Below are 10981 nucleotides of genomic sequence, written 5' to 3'. Positions count from 1 at the left end.
AGTTTGCTTTGTTGACATTTTGTTTTGATAATTATCATAACATGATTGCTCGTGGGCGGAGGGGCTGCTCTCTCTCTCTCTCTCTCTCTGCTGAGAAGTACAATCACACGTAATCAGTTCCACCACTGTCGAAAAACAAATTACGAAAGGGAAACAGTTAATGGTTATACTGACTTATAAGATCTTAATTACAAGCAGATGTCAGGATTAATCTAATCCTTAATGCTCAATATAAACAGTAAGATAGTCATTCATCAAACACATGATTATTGTGATGTGTCACTAACGAGTTAACATAGTTTACTGTACCCCTTCTCTTTACACGATCTCCTTCACAAGTTACTAAATCACCGCGAAGATGGCGCTGGTGGCGACGATGGTCAACTCCAAACTATACCCTCTCTTGGTCCCGCCTACACATCAGTTGACCCAGAACACCAGCGACTTGTGGATGTAGCTTGTGTGTCTGTGTTGGTATGAGTGCTTTCCCCGCCCGTATTTCAGGCAGTATTACCCCGGTGTTGCGTCGTGGAAAATCCGTTTCCATACCAGTGATCAAATAAGAACAATTATTAGCAGTCTTGAACCATCTGGTGTACAGACGGTCAGCAAATGTAAACAAACAGTGGCTGACGCCATGGCTAGCGCAAGCGTTCGTCACGACGGGCAGCAGGTGGAGGCTATGACTGACTGACATGTGTCACCGGCCATTTGGACTGAGAAGAGGTCATGTTGAGGATGTCAGGTGACCTTGGCTGACGAGGTAAGCAAAATTTTCGTCGAAATCTTTGTCATATCTGACGTTGGTAGTGAGTGAGTGAACGAGACCTCGAGACGCTGGTTGTGAACCACTGAACGAGGCTTCGAAACCCAGGGTGCGTGTGGGTGGCGTTGTTTCCTCATTATTTCTCCTCATTTCTTTATTCATTCTTTGATTTTGATGCCATTTATTGACAGTATAATAGAAGAATTATGTTCTCTACATAGGTAAGAGCTGTACATTGATTACATTTAAGTATTCCAAAGTATCAATTCATTACACTGTTGTTACCTATAGCTATATTTATCGCTTCACAAACGTTCGTTTAAAAGGATCTAGATTAGCTCTCCAGGATTATTTTCATGGTAAGAAATGGGATTTCTCGGTCGGTTTGAACGTAACCACTCCAAAAAATGAAGTCATCATGTTTGCCCCGAGCCTGGAGCGCTTCGACACCCCCGAAACCTTGAAGCGGGTGGGAGTCGCTACGGGCCTGGGAGACCCGAGAGTGGCAGAAGCGAGTTGGTAGTGCGGTTGTTTGATGTTCGCTGGGGACAGGTCAGCGTGGATGTGTTATGTTGGCGTTGTGTTTAGCTGGAGTGTGGAGGTAACGAGCTTGATTAGATTCACACACATATTCATACTGGATTGCCATTTCCCCTGTTAGCGAGGTAGCGCCACGAACAGACGAAGAAAGGGCCGCATACGCGCACATCCATTCCCAAGCTGTCATGTGTAATGCGCTGTCTGGGATCTTAACGTTGTAGAATCTAACACGAAATAGATAGTTTATCTTATGACCCACTGACACGTACGTGTGTTCCCTGACCAGCCGACGCCTTGGCCCAGTGGTAGTGACCTCGTTTGGCCCGCCCGGGTCACGCTCAGAGGTCAGTAGTTCAGAGGTCGGAAGGGATGATGGCCTTGTTCCCGTCCCTCTCACTGACTGGTTTCGAACCCTCAGGTCTCGTTGAGGCCAAGAAGACCCTTTTAAAAATACGTCCATATTTCTCCCTCTGATCAAAGTAGCGAAACACATCAATCACATACTAATATCTGACGTAAACACGGTGTAGAAATATAGCCATAGCTTCCATCGACCAATACGTACTATGTCAAATCGCCAACCAATCAGTGAGAAGATTCTTTTAACAAGGGCCGTTGCTAACCTCGACCAATCAGCGTCCACGACGCTCATCCTATCATTCCACGTCCCATAAAACACGTCATAAAACTATTCAAGGCAGGGGGGGGGGGGCGGCCCCTTGCCTTGTAAACCTCCCTGGTACAAGGGAGTGAATTCCTAAATGCTGTGGTGGGGGAGCTCGGCAGGTAAGGTTGTTTACAGCAGGAGGTGGGTCGCTTTGGCGAGCACAATGACGTTCTTTTAGACGCCAGCGACTACATAATACTTGTCAAAGTATCTTTTAAAAGGTGAGATGAATGTGATGATTAGGGTGATCGGCCGAAGACGTCCCCGTATTGTTCGAGGAAGGGGGGAGTGGGAGAGAGAGGGAGAGGAAATGGGGAGGAAAGGTGTGGGGTGGGCGAGGGGCGGTGGGGTGAAGGGGGAGGGGGGTTACATCGGTGACAGTGAGGGAAATGAAATGGGCGAAGGGGACGGATATGGGATGGTATGTCCCAGAGCCGCCCGCTAGGGATGTCCCACGTGTGTGACGAGGCACTCGCGAGGGGGGGGGGGGTAATGTCCCTCCCTACGGGGGAAGGTGTATCTGAGTTCCGGTGTCACGTGACGCAGCACAGGGAGGAGTGGTATACCAAGGTATACACGTCAGAGTTTACATCTCGTGGTCTACCAGTCGTGGTTTACCTGTATGAGGGTGTGGGGAGATTGTGTCGTCCACGGGTGAGGGTGTGGGGAGATGGTGTCGTCCACGGGTGAGGGTGTGGAGAGATGGTGTCGTCCACGGGTGAGGGTGTGGGGAGATAGTGTCGTCCATGGGTGAGGGTGTGGGGAGATGGTGTCGTCCATGGGTGAGGGTGTGGGGAGATGGTGTCGTCCATGGGTGAGGGTGTGGAGAGATGGTGTCGTCCACGGGTGAGGGTGGCGGGACGCGGGTCTGGGTGTATTGACCTATCGCATGTCTTCTTAAGTGGGTTCAGAGTGGTGCTCCAGTGGCTCCTTGATGTGTTAGTGTGTGGACAGTATACTTCACAGTGGGTCAGTAATGACCTACACAGTGGGGTCAGTTGTGGCCTACATAGTGGAGTTAGTAGTGACCTTTACGGTAGGGTCAGTTGTGGCTTACATAGTGGGGTCAGTACAGTGGGGTCATTACTGACCTACACAGTGGGGGTCAATAATAAACACAGTAGTGTCAGTACAGTCGGGTCATTACTGACCTATACAGCGGGGTCAGTATTGATTTCTACAGCGGGACCAGTAGTGACCTACATAATGGTGGGAATAAGTTACTTAATCCCGTTTTCTTTATCTGACATGGGATTTGGCCAGACAACATCATTAGGCTTTCAGCCAGATAAGCTTAATGTAGCGCAGTGTTTCGTGTGTGTGTGTGTGTGTGTGTGTGTGTGTGTGTGAATTTGCACTGTACCGGGAGGGAGGTCTACGTTCATGGGGCGCTATTTTCTTAACGTTCTCTATTATCAAATACCTTTTTAAAGATCAGTATGTTGTCCACATTCCCAGTTCCATCTTTCAATCTTTTCGTACAAGGTTCTTGCATGCTGCCACATCATGGCCTCTGGTTGGTCTAGCCCCGGTATTCTTAATGCATATTGTTTACTATTAACTTGTTCTATCCCGGTTATTTTCTATGCAAAGTATTTACCATTAACTTCATTGAAACTGGATTGAAGTTTTGAAGATTATGATCAAGTCACTACTTACTTTTATCTCTTTCATGTTTCTTAATTCTAGCACCATCTTTGTTGCCCTCCTCTGCACCTACTCTATTAGTTCTTTGGACTTAGTTCAGTGTAATAGTAAAGCTTGAAAGAAATATTCAAATTTTTGCCTACAAGCTTGAGAAAAATATTCTAATTCTTGCTTTCAAGCTTGAGAGAAATATTCAACATTTTGCCTTCAATCTTAAGGAAAATATTCTTATTTTTGCCTTCAAGCTTGAGAGAAATATTCTTATTTTTGCCTTCAAGCTTGGGAGAAATATTCTAATCTTCGCCTGAAAACGGATGTGAACAGTTTGTCGAATATCTTCCAATCCATATATCAGTATTTGCCAGCGGAGAGTTTGTTTCCTCTCGTATACGCCCCTGTAGCGCCCTCGAGAAGGTTATGTTGGCCATGTAATGCTTCTCACACTGATTTCTGCTGCTAATTTCCTGCTACGGTAGATTATATTCGTATTGAGGCTTTCCTTCACTGCGTCCTTTCTCCATCTACTTAGATTGAATTTCATCAGACTTATATATTCAGACGAGTTTTCGACTTTTGTCTAGGTTCCCTTGCAGGTTGATGCACTCCTTCCCATTGTTTACCTCCCTCATAATCTTGGCATCATCCGGGAACGTATTCAGGCGTGGGTTCACTACTGTTAGCAAGTCATCCACACTGACCAGGAGGAGAACTGGTTCCACACTGGTCCCCTGCGGCTGACCCCCCCCCCCCCCACCCCTGTTGACCCTCACCCATCTTAAGAGGGATCAAGACATGTGTCATTTGTTCGCTTTCACGATGATCAGTGTTAGACTATTGAAGGAATCTCCCTATATTTCTATACCAACCTCTTATGTGGGATAGTGTCAAATGCTTTCTGGTAGTCCAGATAATGACAATCTGCCAGACTTTTTTATTCGTCTAAAAGGGGCAACTTACTCTCTCGTAGAAATGTTAAAGGTTTGTTATACATGGTATACTTTCCCTGTATCCGTCTTGTATCTCTGGTTACTTTTCCTTTACAAGGAATCACCTATGTTTTTCGTGATTATCTTTTCTAGTAACTTACAGACTAAGCTGGCCAGAAATTGGTCTGTAGTCAGCACAACCTCTCAGCTTCCTTAGCGACTAACATTGAATAACATTTTGATTTGTCAATCACGTGTATGTGCAATCACGTGTATGTACTGCACACATTGCCAGCACATGTGTGAGTCTTCATCATGACCATAAGCAATACATGGGCCTCTTTTTGGTTTGTTTGTTTTTCTTCAGATACCTTGCTGCCTTCCAAAATATTCCCTTCATTCCATCTAACTGGCGTTCGGGTTGTAGTGTCTTCCACTGTGATAACAACATCACTGAGTTTCATTCATATCTTTATATCATTCCATTTGGATCCCACGTCCTGATTAGCTGGTCTTCAATTGACAATATTCTTGTAAGTTTATGGGAAAGTTTCAGATTTCCTCCTGCCTTGTCCACAATACTATTTTCAAAGCTTCATCGTTTAACTTTTCTTAAGTGGTTTAAAAATGTCACTTGCTCTCCTGCATCTTGTAAGTATTGGCGAGCCTCCGTGCCACCTGCATATCCGGCACCGTATATCCCTAAGATCTCTCGCCTTGTGACATAGTCTCTTCAGCCACATCTCTCTCTCTCTCTCTCTCTCTCTCTCTCTCTCTCTCTCTCTCTCTCTCTCTCTCTCTTGCTCTAACCTTCCCTCAGCATCTAAAGCTAGCCATAGTCTTGCTCCTTCATCGTAAACTTCATAGAACCATCTATACGACACTGACCCACAACACGTCTACTGAACTCCATTTGTCAATCTATGCCACCTTCGACATTCTCAAGTTCTGTATCACAGATCCTTCTGTGTTCTAGCTGCTGTTCTGTCTATGTCCTTACCAACTGATCATACTCATTATACCACCACTATTTTCATTTAGGGTGTTATATATAATATTTTCAATATCATTAAGTGTAAAGAGAAGATCTAGCAAGGACTCTTCTCTATGATCCTCGTGTGCACAGGGACACGCTGGTGTGGGACATTTTCTAGTACACACACTATTAAGAACGTGTCTCTTCATGATTCATTATAACCATGAGAATCTAAATTGCACCCCCCCCTCCTCCCCCCCAGGGTAATTACAGACGAAATTCCTCATCATCTGTAATTTACTGTCTTGAACAAGTGCATACCCTTACTGCTTCCTGTACTTTCATGTTTGGTCTCTTTTTTTTTTCTTTCGTTATTTTCGTGTGTGGAGGAAGGCGGGGGGAGTGGGGGGGGGGGGTGGATGAAGGTGTTTGAACTCTCTCTCTCTCTCTCTCTCTCTCTCTCTCTCTCTCTCTCTCTCTCTCTCTCTCTCTCTCTCTCTCTACGTCTTTACCTGATCTGTGTGGGTAAACCAACATGTGCTTTCGTTGTTCTGTCGCTAGTTATGCTGACCGTATGAAAAACACATGACATGATTCGTTATCACTGGTAATCGTTTTAATCTCGGTTGTACAACACGTATCATTCGTGAATTCTTACGTCATACTGGACGGATGACGAAATAACCCCCCCCTCTCCCCCCTTCACCGCCGTGTGGCTCAAACACGTGAATCTACGTAACGCATTCGTAATCACTAACGGATCTTAGCCATTCGTTATACCACAGGGTCTTTAATGGATCGCTATACGCTATACATCAGATATAGGATCTATATTTCTTGCTATAATTCTAGCTGAGATATCACTGAGGTTTGCTAGACAGAGGTCGTTGTCCTGAAGCCAGACCTAAAATTCATTTGTTTTGTTTAAAGCAATTTTGACAACGTGGAGGAATGTGCATTAATGAGGAGGAGGGGGGGACGACACGCCAACACAGCCTTTGTGAAGCAACTGCAGGTGTGTGGGAGGGTGAGAGTGTGTGTGGGAGGGTGAGAGTGTGTGTGGGAGGGTGAGAGTGTGTGTGGGAGGGTGAGAGAGTGTGTGGGAGGGTGAGAGTGTGTGGGAAGGTAAGAGTGTGTGTGGAAGGGTGAGAAAGTGTGTGTGGGAGGGTGAGAGAGTGTGTGGGAGGGTGAGAGTGTGTGGGAAGGTAAGAGTGTGTGTGGGAGGGTGAGAGAGTGTGTGTGGGAGGGTGAGAGTGTGTGTGGGATGGTGAGAGTGTGTGTGGGAGGGCGAGAGTGTGCGGGAAGGTGAGACTGCGAGACGGTGAGAGTGTGTGGGAGGGTGAAAGTGTGTGTGGGAGGGTGAGTGTATGTATGGAGGGTGAGAGTGTGTGTGGGAGGGTGAGAGTGTATGGGAGGGTTAGAGTGTGTGTGTGAGGGTGAGAGTGTGTGGGAGGATGAGAGTGTGTGTGGGAGGAAGAGAGTGTGTGTGGGAGGGTGAGAGTGTGTGGGAGGGTGAGGGTGTGTGGGATGGTGAGAGTGTGTGGGAAGGTGAGACTGCAGGACGGCGAGAGTGTGTGTGGGAGGGTGAGAGTGTGTGGGAGGGTGAGAGTGTGTGTGGGAGGAAGAGAGTGTGTGTGGGAGGGTGAGAGTGTGTGGGAGGGTGAGGGTGTGTGGGAGGGTGAGAGTGTGTGGGAAGGTGAGACTGCAGGACGGCGAGAGTGTGTGTGGGAGGGTGAGAGTGTGTGGGAGGGTGAGAGTGTGTGTGGGAGGAAGAGAGTGTGTGTGGGAGGGTGAGAGTGTGTGGGAGGGTGAGGGTGTGTGGGAGGGTGAGAGTGTGTGGGAAGGTGAGACTGCAGGACGGCGAGAGTGTGTGTGGGAGGGTGAAAGTGTGTGTGGGAGGGTGAAAGTGTGTGTGGGAGGGTGAGAGTATGTGTGGAAGGGTGAGAGTGTGTGTGGGAGGGTGAAAGTGTGTGTGGGAGGGTGAAAGTGTGTGTGGGAGGGTGAGAGTATGTGTGGGAGGGTGAGAGTGTGTGGGAGGGTGAGAGTGTGTGGGAGGGTGGGAGTGTGTGTAGGAGGGTGAGAGTGTGTGTGGGAGGGTACTAGTGTGTGGGAGGGTGAGAGTGTGTGTGGGAGGGTGAGAGTGTGTGGGAGGGTGAGAGTGTGTGGGAGGATGAGAGTGTGTGGGAGGGTGGGAGTGTGTGTGGGAGGGTGAAAGTGTGTGTGGGAGGGTGAAAGTGTGTGTGGGAGGGTGAGAGTATGTGTGGGAGGGTGAGAGTATGTGTGGGAGGGTGAGAGTGTGTGTGGGAGGGTGAGAGTGTGTGGGAGGGTGAGAGTGTGTGGGAGGGTGAGAGTATGTGTGGGAGGGTGAGATTGTGTGGGAGGGTGAGAGTGTGTGTGGGAGGAAGAGAGTGTGTGTGGGAGGGTGAGAGTGTGTGTGGGAGGGTGAGAGTGTGTGGGAGAGGGTGAGAGTGTGTGTGGGAGGGTGAGAGTGTGTGTGGGAGGGTGAGAGTGTGTGTGGGAGGGTGAGAGTGTGTGTGGGAGGGTGAGAGTGTGTGTGGGAGGGTGAGAGTGTGTGTGGGAGGGTGAGACTGTGGGAGAGAAAGTGAGAGCGGAAAGCGGCCTATACAGGCCTCCTCTGCCTACTCCATTTCCTACCAGGGATGGTGGGCGGAAATTGCAAGGAAAGAGGTAAATGGTGGAGGGTGGAGGGGAGGAGGAGGAGGAGGAGGGGTGGAGGTAGAGGTGGAGGGGAGGAGGTAGAGAGGGATGAGGGTGGGTAGAGGGGAGGTGATATACAAGGGAAAGGGTGGAGGTACTGAAGGAGGTGTGGAAGCTGTGGGGATGGGTGATAATACAGGGGGAGGGGAGGTACAGGAGGAGGGAAGGTACAGGAGGAGGGAAGGTACAGGAGGAGGGGAGGTACAGGAGGAGGGAAGGTACAGGAGGAGGGAAGGTACAGGAGGAGGGGAGGTACAGGAGGAGGGAAGGTACAGGAGGAGGGGAGGTACAGGAGGAAGGGAAGGTACAGGAGAGGGAAGGTACAGGAGGAGGAAGGTACAGGAGGAGGGAAGGTACAGGAGGAGGGGAGGTACAGGAGGAGGGAAGGTACAGGAGGAGGGAAGGTACAGGAGGAGGGAAGGTACAGGAGGAGGGAAGGTACAGGAGGAGGGAAGGTACAGGAGGAGGGAAGGTACAGGAGGAGGGAAGGTACAGGAGGAGGGGAGGTACAGGAGGAGGGAAGGTACAGGAGAGGGAAGGTACAGGAGGAGGGAGGTACAGGAGGAGGGAGGTACAGGAGGAGGAAGGTACAGGAGAGGGAAGGTACAGGAGAGGGAAGGTACAGGAGAGGGAAGGTACAGAGGAGGAAGGTACAGGAGGAGGAGGTACAGGAGGAGGGAAGGTACAGAGGAGGGAGGTACAGGAGGAGGAAGGTACAAGGAGGAGGGAGGTACAGGAGGAGGAAGGTACAGGAGAGGGGAGGTACAGGAGGAGGGGAGGTACAGGAGGAAGGGAAGGTACAGGAGGAGGAGGTACACTAGAGGGAAGGTACAGAGGAGGGAGGTACAGGAGGAGGAAGGTACAGGAGGAGGGAGGTACAGGAGGAGGAGGTACAGGAGGAGGGAGGTACAGGAGGAGGGAAGGTACAGGAGAGGGAAGGTACAGGAGGAGGGAGGTACAGGAGGAGGGAGGTACAGGAGGAGGGAGGTACAGGAGGAGGGAGGTACAGGAGGAGGGAAGGTACAGGAGGAGGGGAGGTACAGGAGGAGGGAAGGTACAGGAGGAGGGAAGGTACAGGAGGAGGGAGGTACAGGAGGAGGGAGGTACACTAGGAGGGAAGGTACAGGAGGAGGGGAGGTACAGGAGGAGGGGAGGTACAGGAGGAGGGAGGTACAGGAGGAGGGAAGGTACAGGAGGAGGGGAGGTACAGGAGGAGGGAAGGTACAGGAGGAGGGGAGGTACAGGAGGAGGGAGGTACAGGAGGAGGGGAGGTACAGGAGGAGGGAAGGTACAGGAGGAGGGGAGGTACAGGAGGAGGGAAGGTACAGGAGGAGGGAAGGTACAGGAGGAGGGAGGTACAGGAGGAGGGAAGGTACAGGAGGAGGGGAGGTACAGGAGGAGGGAGGTACAGGAGGAGGGAAGGTACAGGAGGAGGGAGGTACAGGAGGAGGGAAGGTACAGGAGGAGGGAAGGTACAGGAGGAGGGGAGGTACAGGAGGAGGGAGGTACAGGAGGAGGAAGGTACAGGAGAGGGAAGGTACAGGAGGAGGGAGGTACAGGAGGAGGGAAGGTACAGGAGAGGGAAGGTACAGGAGAGGGAAGGTACAGGAGGAGGGAAGGTACAGGAGAGGGAAGGTACAGGAGAGGGAAGGTACAGGAGGAGGGAAGGTACAGGAGGAGGGAAGGTACAGGAGGAGGGAAGGTACAGGAGGAGGGAAGGTACAGGAGGAGGGAAGGTACAGGAGGAGGGAAGGTACAGGAGGAGGGAAGGTACAGGAGGAGGGAAGGTACAGGAGGAGGGGAGGTACAGGAGGAGGGGAGGTACAGGAGAGGGAAGGTACAGGAGAGGGAAGGTACAGGAGGAGGGAAGGTACAGGAGAGGGAAGGTACAGAGGAGGAAGGTACAGGAGAGGGAAGGTACAGGAGGAGGGAGGTACAGGAGGAGGGAAGGTACAGGAGAGGGAAGGTACAGGAGAGGGAAGGTACAGGAGAGGGAAGGTACAGGAGGAGGGAGGTACAGGAGGAGGGAAGGTACAGGAGAGGGAAGGTACAGGAGAGGGAAGGTACAGGAGAGGGAAGGTACAGGAGAGGGAAGGTACAGGAGAGGGAAGGTACAGGAGAGGGAAGGTACAGGAGGAGGGAGGTACAGGAGGAGGGAAGGTACAGGAGAGGGAAGGTACAGGAGAGGGAAGGTACAGGAGAGGGAAGGTACAGAGGAGGAAGGTACAGGAGAGGGAAGGTACAGGAGGAGGGAGGTACAGGAGGAGGGAGGTACAGGAGGAGGGAAGGTACAGGAGAGGGAAGGTACAGGAGAGGGAAGGTACAGAGGAGGAAGGTACAGGAGAGGGAAGGTACAGAGGAGGAAGGTACAGGAGGAGGGAGGTACAGGAGGAGGGAAGGTACAGGAGAGGGAAGGTACAGGAGAGGGAAGGTACAGGAGAGGGAAGGTACAGGAGAGGGAAGGTACAGAGGAGGAAGGTACAGGAGAGGGAAGGTACAGAGGAGGAAGGTACAGGAGAGGGAAGGTACAGGAGAGGGAAGGTACAGGAGAGGGAAGGTACAGAGGAGGAAGGTACAGGAGAGGGAAGGTACAGGAGAGGGAAGGTACAGGAGAGGGAAGGTACAGAGGAGGAAGGTACAGGAGAGGGAAGGTACAGAGGAGGAAGGTACAGGAGAGGGAAGGTACAGGAGGAGGGAAGGTACAGGAGAGGGAAGGTACAGGAGAGGGAAGGTACAGGAGG

The 10981-nt window shown here is 50.7% G+C and overlaps 1 long non-coding RNA gene across 1 annotated transcript in view; it reads left to right on the top strand.

Moving 5' to 3' along the window:
• The first annotated feature begins 634 nt into the window (after positions 1-634).
• LOC139759644 (uncharacterized) overlaps positions 635-10981 on the top strand; it is a 204354-nt gene continuing 194007 nt past the window's right edge. Inside the window, exon 1 of the long non-coding RNA XR_011715123.1 lies at positions 635-763. This is a non-coding gene — a long non-coding RNA (uncharacterized lncRNA). The remainder of the gene's footprint in view (positions 764-10981) is intronic.

The sequence above is a fragment of the Panulirus ornatus genome, chromosome 3 (genome assembly GCF_036320965.1).
Source record: "Panulirus ornatus isolate Po-2019 chromosome 3, ASM3632096v1, whole genome shotgun sequence".
Classification (NCBI taxonomy): Eukaryota; Metazoa; Arthropoda; class Malacostraca; order Decapoda; family Palinuridae; genus Panulirus; species Panulirus ornatus.
This window is presented reverse-complemented; position numbering and strand designations above follow the sequence as displayed.